The 11359-nt window shown below is 39.3% G+C and overlaps 1 protein-coding gene across 5 annotated transcripts in view; it reads right to left on the bottom strand.

Moving 5' to 3' along the window:
• Positions 1-8846, bottom strand: part of LOC122564906 (methylcytosine dioxygenase TET2-like) — a 189886-nt gene extending 181040 nt beyond the window's left edge. For 2 of the 5 annotated variants that reach the window (XM_043720365.2, XM_043720355.2), the window contains exons 1-2: positions 8432-8846; positions 8066-8119 (exon numbers count right to left, since the gene is read on the bottom strand). The gene's annotated coding sequence lies outside the window, so the exon portion shown is untranslated. Of the gene's footprint in view, positions 1-8065; positions 8136-8431 lie in introns of those variants that run through there. The other 3 variants (XM_043720374.2, XM_043720384.2, XM_087994998.1) reach the window with 3 other exon arrangements.
• Positions 8847-11359: the final 2513 nt, after the last annotated feature.

The following is an 11359-nucleotide window of genomic DNA, read 5'->3' as shown; positions in this document are numbered from 1 at the left end:
AAAATTATTATATAATTAGGCACAGCCAATGTGGTTTTATAAAAGGGAGATTGCGTTTGACAGATCACCTCCACATTTTGTACAGAGATAACTGGCAGAGTAGATAAAGAGGAGTATTTGGATGAAGGATATCTGGATTTCTGATAAAGTGTCACAGGAAAGGTTGATACACAAGATAAGGACAGGCTTCTGGAGTTGGGAATAATATATTAAAAGATAAATGATTGGTTAAAGGACAAACTGAGGTCAGTAATAAATTGGTTATTTTCATGTTGGCAGGCTGTTATTAGTGGGTACACATATTAATGCTCAGGCCTCAATCATTTATAATCTGTATTGATGACTTGGATAAAAAAAGCACTGCTTTCAAGTTTGTCAATGATACAAAAAGAGATGGGCAATAGGCTGTGTGGAGGATATAAAGCCACTGTAAAGAGGTTAAGTGAGCAAAACATTGGAGTACAATGTGGAAGTTATGAATTATTAATTTTGAGACAAAGAATAAAAAAGCAGATTAAATGTTGGTGTTGAGGTTGATCTGAGTGTCCTTTACCAGACATACAGAAGATTAACTTGCGGGGGCAGTAAACCAGGAGGAATATGTTGGCCTTTAAACAAGGGGGTTTAAAGTAGGAGGGAAAAGTATTTCTGTAATTGTACTGGGGTTTAATGAGGCCACAATACAGTATACAGTTTTGTTCTCGGTGCCAAAGAATACACTTCCGAGTAGTATAAGGAGCACTCAATAGATTGATTACTGCGATGAAGCGGTTATTTTTTGGTGAAACAGAATTGAATGGGTGTACATTCTCCAGAATTTAGAAGAATTCGACACTTAATTGCATCCATACGGAGAGGCTATTCCCCTGGTGGAGACTCCAGACTCAGTGATACAGTCACAAGTAAGAAGTTGGCCAGGTAGGATTGAGATGAGGGGAAGTTGTCCACTTAAAAGGGCCATGAATCTTTGGAACTTTCTACCACAGAGGGCTGCGGAATCCCACCTTTGTGTATATTCAATGAGGCGGTAGATTCCTAAATAACAGCAACATGGACGTACCTACAACCATAGGACTGCAATGGTTCAAGCAAACAGTTCACCATCTCTAGGGAAGATAGGGATGAATGATAAATGCTGGCAGAGACCCATGAATGATTATTACTTATTTGAAGAAGTGGGGCTAAGGTTGAGGATTATCCTTGATCTTACTGAATGGCAGAGCAAATCCAAGAGGCCATATGGCGTACTCTGCTCCTATTTAATATGTTCTTATGAAGAAATTCCTCCTGAACTCTTCATCTCATCGATTAGTGGCTATCATCAATTTCACTGCCTCATTATGGGCTCATCCATTTGACAAAACATCAAGCTGTGCAACCGGACACGTGAATTGCCATGGTGGTATTTGTGCCTGGTTCACAAGACTCTACACAGTGAGCTTGTTAATCCATCTTGTAACCTTGCTAAGTGACACTGCTTCACACTCCCATGGTTTCCTCGTAACTACCAGAATGTAACTAAATGGAGTTAGGGGAAATCTACCAGAAGCAACAGAACCAGGAGGTCAGGTCACATGGTGCGTTTTTGCCTGACAGGACTGAGACAGGATACTATATTCATACCAGGAATGTTTATTGACTAAAGGGTTGAGAGGTCACATCAGTGACTCTTTTGGCAGGCATTAAACAACAGCGTGCTTGAACTCCTCCCCACAAAGTTGTATCACAACGCTAATACAACGTAAACTTCCTGGACTTTGCAAAGCTCCATTGGAGATCCTTTAATGCAGGTTAGTTCAACCAACTAATGACAAGATAACCTGCTAATTAACCTTTATGATAATCAAACCCAAGCTTTCTGGTCTCCTCCAATCTTTCATCACAACAGTCGTGCCACAGTTCTACCCATTCTCAAACTCTGAGGATTTTCTTCTCTCATGGTTCCATGAGTGTGAAGCAATGTCACTTTTCTTAAAGTTTTTAAACACATATCACATTCAGTAAAGTAGCAAGTCCTCGCAAAAAGATGATAACATGACACTAGTTTAGAAATTGCTGTTGGCAAAACCTTAGACATGAGTAGATATGGGAATGAGGTATTCAGAGAAGCCAGCACATTCCCCCTTCACACGTGGAGTCAACAAACTCCAAATACCAGCCATGCTGACTCGCAGTTTACAGCCACCCAATTCCAGAGACCTAATGCTGTGCATTAGAACAAAACAATAGCTCTGAGCTTAATTTCCAAAACATTGCTTTCTGTAAATGCCACACAGCCATACCAGATTCAAAGAATTAATCTCAGTCACAATTCCCCAGGACTTATAGGCACTTTAAATTCTAAAGAGTTGGCAGTTTAACAGGAGAAGATGTGGGTCACTTCACCCATCACTACCTGGTGGAGTTGGTTATCTGTGCACCCTATCCACTTTTAAAATCCCAGAGTTTCATTCCATTATCTTAGTGATTGTCTCAGCTCAGTTCTGTCACCCCTTGAACCAGAAGGTTGAGAGTTTAAGTTGCACACTAGAGAACGGAGCATAGAATCATAGGATCCCTAAGTGCAGAAAGAGGCTATTTGGCCCATCGGGTCTGTACTGACCCACCAAAGAGTGACTATTTCAAACCAATTAAGTTGGAAATATTGAAATGCACAAAGCCTTCTTGCTCCAAAATGAACCTTTAATATTGCTTAGTTTCCAGATATAAAAAATATCACTAATCTTTTAAACTGAGTTCACTATCTGTTAGTTCATCATCTTTATATAATTATTTTCAAGAAAAATGAAAGGTCATAATTTCAGTCCAAATGCAAGTCTTCCTCTTCATCCTTTGATTCACCATTTCCTTTCCTTGTAATCGGGTTTTGCCACCCAGACCCACTCCCCTAACCTATCCTCATAACACACTGCATTTTCTCATGACTAATACATCTACCTCTCATCCCTAGACACTATGAGGCATTTTGCTACGGTCAATCCACCAGAGCACTGGGAAGAAACCCACACAGACACAGGGAGAATGTGCAAACTCCACACAGACAGAGACACACAAACACAAAGTCACCCCAAGGCTGGACTCGAATCGAAGTCCCTGGAGTTGTGAGGCAGAAGTGCTAACCATCGAACCACTGTGCAGCCCTGGAAATCCAAGCTGATCTCCAGTGCAGGAATGCTGGCCTGTCACAAATTTTGTGAATAAAATCTTAAATTGATGCTCAATCAACCTTTCTGACTCCAAGGCACTGTTTTGAAGAGGAGCAGCAGGGGGAGTTGACCTAGCTAATCCCCATCCATCAGCTAACATCACTACAATCAGATTAATCAAGTCCAATTGCTGTTTGTGGGATCTTGCTGCACATTAGTTATCTGAAGTTTATTCTATCATTACAACAGTGACTACATTTCTGAGGTAATGTCATGCACTTTTGGATAATCAATGATTTTACTATTTAAATGCAATTTATTTCATTCACTTATACACTTAATGGTAAGGACCTAGAGAGTGTTGCTAAACAAAGACACCTTGGAGTGCAGGTTCATAGCTCCTTGAAAGTGGAGTCGCAGGCAGGTAGGATAGTGAAGAAGGAATTTGGTATGCTTTCCCTTATTGGTCAGAGCCTTGTGTATAGGAGTTGGGAGGTCATGTTGCAGCTGTGCAGGACATTAGTTAGGCCATTGTTGGAATATTGCGTGCAATTCTGGCCTCCCTCCTATCAAAAGGATGAAACTTGAAGGGGTTCAGAAAAGATTTACAAGGATGTTGCCAAGGTTGGAGGATTTGAGCTATAGGGAGAGGCTGAATAGGCTGGGGCTGTTTTCCCTGAAGTGTCAGAGGCTGAGGGGTGACCTTATAGAGGTTTACAAAATCATGAGGGGCATGGATAGGATAAATAAATAACATCGTTTCCCTGGGGAGGGGGAGTCCAGAATTAGAGTACATAGATTTAGGGTGAAAGGGGTAACATTTAAAGGAGTCCTAAAGGGCAACTTTTTCACGCAGAGGGTGGTATGTGTATGGGATGAGCTGCCAGAGGAAGTGGAGGCTAGTATAATTACATTTAAAAGGTATCTGGATGTGTATATGAATAGGAAGGGTTTAGAGGGATATTGGCCAAATACTGGCAGGTGGGACTAGATTGGGTTGGGATATTTGGTCGGCATGGATGAGTTGGACTGAATGGTTTGTTTCCGTTCTCTACATCTCTATGACAATTGGTAAAGTATCTCTCTTCTTCCTTCTTTACCTGTCTCAGTATTTGACCGAGTTGATAACACCATCTTCCAGCAATGTTTCTTCAATGCTGACCAACTGGCTCTCACATCAGGGTACTGCTCTAGGCTGATGCTTCAGGATTACACTGAGCATATGCTGTACTTTCAGAGAAGATGCATATCAAGTAAGGCATTCCAGCCAAAACTAAATGTCCCAGTAATTGAGAGCCAAGGCTTGTGCCCTAGTTTGTCAATGATGGCAGAAAATAGCAACCATTACATTATCTTAGTGTATACACTATCCTCCTTGAAAAAATAGGAGTTCATCCTCCACTGCAGGTATGACTGGTAAATCTTTCATTTCTTATTCATTTCTGGTTGCCCTGGGTGACTGCTGATTGGTTGCCTTCTTGAACAATGGACGAACAGACACAGTTAACAACATTTACAAGAGAGTTGAACAGCTATACAAATAGGAAAGGTTTACAGGGTTAGGAGCCAAATGCAGGGAAATGAGACTAGCTTAGTTTGGGAAACTTGGTCAGCATGGATGAGTTGGGCCAAAGGGTCCGTTCTTGTGCTGTATGACTCTAACTTGAAGTGCACCCTTGTTATGTGATTCCAAACACGTGCAGGTAAGGATGGCAAATTTCCTTTGTTAAGAAAGAGTGATGAAACAATCCGACCTTATTTTTCCAAACAAGAACAGTAATCTGCATTAATGCTGGAACAAGTACCAAGAAACTTATTAGTTTTGATAAAAGCTTGTTGACCTAAAACATTAACATCTGTCTCCACACATGCAGCTTGACTAGTTGAGTGTTTCAGCATTTCCTGGAGGTGGTTTTAGGACTAGTGAGCATAATTTTTTTATAAGCAGGTAAGTGTCTTGAAGGGGCAGAAAGATTTGATGAGGAGGAAAGGTTTGGGAAGCAACTCTGAAGTCTGGAGCTTGGGGAGTAATCAGAGCAAGCATCAGCTAACAATCAGATTTAAACCAGGACCAACGTCTAATTTTCAGATCACAATTTCATCAACTGGCTTAGACTCAGGGCATACTTTGAAAGATGATCATGTGTAAGATATAGAACACATGTCTTTTTTCTCTACTACCCAGTTCTTTAAAATAGTGCACTGCATGTTTCTACACATAGCTGTTAGATAGTAGCCTAAGAGTTCTCTTGTCAAAACAAAACCAGAGCACTTGTTAGTTCCTCTTTTTTTTCCAAGAGAGTTGACATTGCATATGTTAAAATCCATGAACTGCTATAAGGCAGCATATAAATATCTCACCACCATCATCTAAGTCATACATTTAACTATTATACCATTATTTGAGAAGTTTAGATTATTTTAATCTGACCAGAATAGACAGTTCAGCATCAGAAATAAAAAGAAGTTTTCTCAAATGCCTGCACCTGATCCCTTCCACTATTTTGATTCACACTTGACTAACTTTATTTTAATAGAAAAGATGAAAATACTCCACACTATGACAGAGAGAGTGTGCAACATTAATTTTGTTTTTAAAACCCTTGTTATGAAATTTTTTGGGTGAAAAGGAATCTTTTATTGTAAGGATTTGATAATGTAATGCCAGAAATTATCCCTTTACAAGCAAAATAGAATTTCTCATATTTCCCCAATATGGTTAGACAGCACAGTCAAGCAATGGTAACTGTTGCCCACTTCTTTCTCTCATTTATTTCCCCAGCAATCTATACAATAATGTAGATATCTTCCACCAACTGCACATCCCCTGCCCATGTTCCACACCAAAATTTAGTGAAAGACTGAAGGCATGTTGTACTGTTAGATGTGCTGTGTTGAAATAAAATGTTAAACTTTTTGACCATTCAGATGATTTCAGTGAAGAGCCGCGAAGTTCTCCCTGGCATCAAGACCAATATTTAACCCTCAACCAACATCACTAAAGCAGATATTCTGAACTATGTCACATTGCTGAATGAGAGAGCTTGCTTCATGAACATTGGATGTTGTGTTTGCCTATAAATTTTGAAGTGTGCTTCATTGATTGTGAATTGTCCTCAACTTCATATATTAACTTTCACATGCTAACTTTTTTCTATCCTTTCTGAAGTGCAAAATTCACTCCATCTTTAAAAACCTTCCCAACAGAGTTAGTTCCATTGTCACAATCTATGTTACTTTCTACCAAAAACATGGAACTATTATAGTTATGATTTCTTGAAACAGTATAAAGGATTTGGATGAGTTCGATGCATTTTTTATACCGTACAGTATATTACGCTGTCAGGCTGACATGTGACATCCAGTCAAAGAGCAGAGTTTGTTGGGGTTTTAACTTTCACCGAGAACTGTGAAACTCAATTGTGTACAACTTACTCCAGACACTTAGAAAAAAAATTCAAAGTTTGAGACTCTTGATGTTACCTCTAGTACAGAGAGTTGCCTACTTTTTGTCAAACCATCTTTTACTTTGCAGAACAAATAAATTGTAATTAAGCAATCAAATAAGTTTTGTTTTAATAAGAGAAATGCATGTAGCATGTTTGGATAAAATCTCCTCATATTATTTTTCACTTACACAAATCATGCTGCATTACTTTCCTCTCAAATGGGGGTAGTAGTCTCAACTAACATTCTCATGTTTATTCGGCACACCTGAGTCATTAACTGCAACATGCCTGCATTCTTCCAGCAACACAATACTTTTGTTAATGCTAAAAATCTCTCAATACCAGGTTATAGTCCAACAGGTTTATTCGGAAGGTAGTGCTTCAAATAAACCTGTTGGACTGTCACCCGGTGTTGTGAGATTTGTAACTTTGTACATCCCAGTCCAACACCAGCATCTCAATCTATTTAAATGCAAAATTCACAGGCTCACCAACATTAAAACTTGAAGTGAAAGCAGGAGCTGGAGAATACACAATCTAAATACACAGATAACCAAGCTGTTTTATTCATGACCTACAAATATTCAAAGGGGTAGTTAAAATGCTAATCCTAATGACTATTTATCCTTCTCAATAAGCTAAAAACAACTGATAAGAGACTTGTTTGTACAGATAGTGGAGGAATTCCATTGCACAGTAAAACAAAAAATGTCTCTTCAGTGAAACAGGTTCTGGTTAACTTCTCCATGTTTTCTGCATTAAGGCTTTAGCTGGCACTTTTTTTCCTAAATTTTGAAGCAACTCTTTTCTGCATAAAAGAGCTGGCTCATGTTTAGTACTTATTCTCAATCCAGGTAAGGCACTGGGGACAGCTGGCAATGTGGGCTACCTTGCCAGGTAACGTCTTAAATCCCCTCCAAAATGGGGCAGAAGGAGGATCGGAAAGCTTTAACAGGACATCAGTACTAGACTGCAGTGGGGAAATGCCTGATTGCGAACAGTGAAGCAAGCAGCTATGCCGTGGCTGCGTGAATCCCACTCGGAGTCCGCAGCAGTCATTGGGAACATGGGGCTTGCTAGAAACTGAGACTGCTGAGAGAAATGTGAGGTTACTGCAAAATCCCCCCTCTCTTTAATGGTGCGGCGAGATTGTATTTCATTTCCTTCATTGCCCCTGACCTTGCAGTCCTTGGGATCGGCGATCCTTTCTTCCCTGGCTTTGTGTCAGTTACCAAACAAATGGAAACTGCCACACAAAATAAAAGTTGAAGATGTCCGATTTTTTTAAAAAAACCAAATGCATAACGCTAATTCTCCGTGTAATTTCAATTCCTTCATTTATTAAAGCTTTACTTCCCTACCTCAATTAGAAGCTCAGTTTCACTACTCACATTACATATGATTTTTTTTACATTAAAAAGACACCATCAAAACTCATGCACACATATCAGGGAGGTGAAAACACTGTACCTGTTCCACCGTACCACTATCACTTTACTGGGTTCTCACAAAAACACTTCAAACCTAAAAGAGGAAAAAACTACATAAGGATAAAACTGATCATGTAAATTCTCCATTAAGAGAAAAACAAAATCACACAATGCAAACAGACGGCAGCATTACAAACCTGACTGCACACTTCAAAGGTAACAGAATGCAAGTACTGCACTGGTAATTTTTTTTATCAAACTAATATTGTCAGCCATGTTGGAGAGGCTTTGACTAATTTTCTACAAACCCCCACCTTTTCCCCTCTTAAATGAGATCATGCAAAGTAAATTTTCACACATTCTTGCTTTAAAGAAAACAACCAAATAAGAAGCGTTGAGGTCTTACTGATACATAAAAATAGCTCCAGCCTCTGTATCTTCCTCAGCGTCGCAGAAATCCAGCAAAGTACAATCTGTCTCCTTTCAAACAAATCCTAAAGGGCAGCCATCTTACTTCCTTCTGCTCCCACTACGAAAGCAGACTAGCTTTCGCATCAATATTCATATGACAGTCTGACATCTATTATCATCACCAATGAAACCCCAATGTTGCTTTTGCCCAGCTCAAAGTGTGGACGTGACTAGCATGTGCTCCATCCAGTGAGGACTCTGTCAGAAAGATCAGTTTGCTTGTTTGGGTAGTTGTAAATCATTTCCCCTACTAGGTCCTTAAACACAAAGGACCTATGATTTCTAACTGCACAATAGTGAACATTAGTGAGGTTGGTTTGAAACTCTGGACTGGAACATACTGATCAAGGACTGCTCCCTCCCCCTCTACTGCTACGTAATTGAAACCCCTGTGACTGGTCAGTCAGCCACCCACCAAGCCTCTCGGACTCATTTTTAAAATTGTCTCTTAGGAACTTGACTTTCAGTTTTCTGAGAAGTTCCTGTTTCTTTCCCTGTGATGCTTTTACCACTTCCTTTCTTACATCATATGCAGCACTTCTAAAACTCCTTCTTTAATTTCCAGAGGGACTTGAACTCACTGGTAAAAGACATGTGTCAGTATTGTGCTAAGACCATATTCAGTCCTAAAACGCACTGAGAGTCAACATTTGTTTTCCATTAACGCCAAGACCCAACTCTCCTGCTGCCCTCACCTCAGCAGTACACATAGACACACTGATACAGCCCACGTGGATTCACTGATTAAAACGAACATGTACACACATTCCCCAAAGCACGAGGGATCGAGTTTGTGCCAACAACATTCCTCCAACTTTGCATCTTGAAGATTAAGGCTTCCATTTCTCTGAAAGAGGATTTTTGTGTTTTAGTCTGTGGGTGTGTTTTCCTGTTTGAGAGAACACTCCTGTTGTAAGAACCATTACTGCCAAACTTTTCGCTCGTTCCTGCCTTTTTAATTTCTCTGGCTGTAACAGAACAGGTGGCTAATATTGGGCTATGATCTACTCAGTCCCAGTTTCAGCCCTAGCCCAGCTTTAAACCATGACTGGCCCCCTCCTTGTTATTTATCCTTCCAAGATACTAATGTGACATTTGTTGACTCTGAATGGTGTGCACTACCCCCACCAGGCAACTGCAGAGAGGGACTGCTTCAAGCAAAATGGAGATTGTGTCAATGGAGAGTGGGGGATGGGAAATGTTTCCTAATTCACTGAAACTCTCTTCTGCTTTTTTTTTCAGAGTTTTACAATGTTGAGAGCTTATCTATAAAGCCAGAAGTACACTATTCTGAGTCAGTTTAAGAAGGAAAAAATGTAGAAGACAGATGTGTTTAACTTATAAGCAACTTCCCCCTGCAAGATTTCTTTTAAAAAGAGAGCTGGAGACAACACGGACTCCACACCCAGGACAGTCCACAGGAAAGACAAGTTCTGAAACATTAGTGCAACAAAAATTACAGACAAATAGGAAAGAGCATAAGCAACTTCTTTTGATTGAAGAAAGATAATAGTCACAATGTTACTTTATAAATGTGACATTTAAGGAAAATCAGTTTCTAAATGGGAATCTGTCTATACATATCCATATCAGATATATCTGGCATGAGTTTAGATGTGCATATAAGCAGTTTAACTGACAGATTAGAATCTTCCAACATTGATTTCAAAACTAATTTTTCAAATTCATTGACAGACATTAGTCAGCTTCATGCATCCACCCCTAAACCCCATAATCCCAGCAACATGGGACAAAAACTCAAAGTGTAGTTGGACTTCTGAAAAACTGCTTTGCTATTCACCGTCAGTCATACATTCCTACTCCATCACCATGCATTCTCTCCACCCCTTAGCACCCGTTGTCTTAGTTTGCTCGGGGTTTACATTTTTAAAAAATCAGTGAGGTTAATACAGTCCAGATTGAGTTGATGTTGACAGCATACATCTTAACACAAATGTTAAAATCAAATCTACTAATGATTTAGCGACTGCAAAAATGCAGGTGTTCCCTTTCTCTTAAACTGGGAGCTGAGACAATAGTCCTAGTGCCTACAATTATTTACTTGCTGTACACTAATGATTTAGTCACAGCAGGAGGTGCAACAACTCCAGATAATGTCTGTTTGTCCACAATAATTAACAGAGCAGAACCACAAACTGCTGTAGTCCTGCATTAGTGACAATCAAACTGTTCTATTAGTAAACATGTTTATAAGGTTTGACTTTTTTTTTGAAGAATAAACTACCTTTCTCATTTATTTGCCTCATAATCGTATCTAGAATCAATGTTTCAAAGGCTGGCATAGCTCCGGCATGTTGCAGTAACAGTATGACAGAATTACAGAATACAGAGTTACAATATGAGAGCTTAGAGGTACAGTATGATAGAGTTATGTCATGACATTGATACAGTGAAACAGATTTGAAATGTGACAGTTACAGAGTAACAGCATTACCGAATGGCAGGGTTTTATTGTGTTAGATTACAACATTAATTGGGTTACAGTGAGACAAAGTTACAGAGAGACAGAGTTTCAGTAACTGCAGCATTAATATAGCATAACTAATTTGAAGTGTGGTAGCTTTACAGCATGACAGAATTAAAATATGACAAAATTACAGTATGACAATGTTACAATGTGTCAGAGAGCCAGCAGGAAGGACTTAATATCACCTTAACGCAATGGTAACTTAATTAACAAGAACAGCAAAATTAATGTGTGACAATGTAACTGGACAAGTTATAATATGATAGTAGCATGAAAGCTAAAATATGGCAGAGTTACATTATGACAGTTACAATATGACACTATTGAGGGAGGATACTGTTACATTTAATCATTAGTGTAACAAGATTAGAGGAC

This window comes from Chiloscyllium plagiosum, unplaced genomic scaffold, assembly GCF_037043375.1.
Source record: "Chiloscyllium plagiosum isolate Xiang-an unplaced genomic scaffold, Cpla_swu_hap1 HiC_scaffold_2, whole genome shotgun sequence".
Taxonomy (NCBI): Eukaryota; Metazoa; Chordata; class Chondrichthyes; order Orectolobiformes; family Hemiscylliidae; genus Chiloscyllium; species Chiloscyllium plagiosum.
Note: the sequence above shows the minus strand (reverse complement) of the source record. Positions and strands in the feature narration are given on the sequence as shown.